This window comes from Arachis ipaensis, chromosome B04 (assembly GCF_000816755.2).
Source record: "Arachis ipaensis cultivar K30076 chromosome B04, Araip1.1, whole genome shotgun sequence".
NCBI classification, from domain to species: domain Eukaryota; kingdom Viridiplantae; phylum Streptophyta; class Magnoliopsida; order Fabales; family Fabaceae; genus Arachis; species Arachis ipaensis.
In genome coordinates, this window is record NC_029788.2 from 123,664,826 (window position 1) to 123,665,186 (window position 361).

General features: G+C 26.0%; 1 long non-coding RNA gene across 1 annotated transcript in view; it reads left to right on the plus strand.

Annotated features, from left to right (window-relative positions):
• LOC107635166 overlaps window positions 7-361 on the plus strand; it is a 1,805-nt gene continuing 1,450 nt past the window's right edge. The window contains exon 1 of the long non-coding RNA XR_001619176.2: window positions 7-152. This is a non-coding gene — a long non-coding RNA (uncharacterized LOC107635166). The remainder of the gene's footprint in view (window positions 153-361) is intronic.

Sequence of the window (361 nt, forward strand, 5' to 3'; positions counted from 1 at the left end):
GAGTGTAATTCTTAAAGATTTCAGAATAATTGAAATTTGTTGAGAGCAAAATGCATGATCTGAAATTTAAATTTGTGTTTGTGTGTTGGCTGTCTATTCGAGTCTTGTTTTTGTAATTTAAATTTGTGCAACCGTGACTTAGGAGCGATTTAGTGTGTGTTTGGATTACAATTTGTAAACGGAAATTTGTATAAAATTGATTTTGCAAACTTGATTTTGATAAAAAGTAAGTTTGTCTTAAAGTGATTTATGTTTGGTAATTTTTGTATCAAAATTGATTATAGTAAAATAAATGTTGTTTAGCTTATACCATTCAAAATCACTTTTAGATAAAAAATTACTGAAATAAACCTCAACTTAA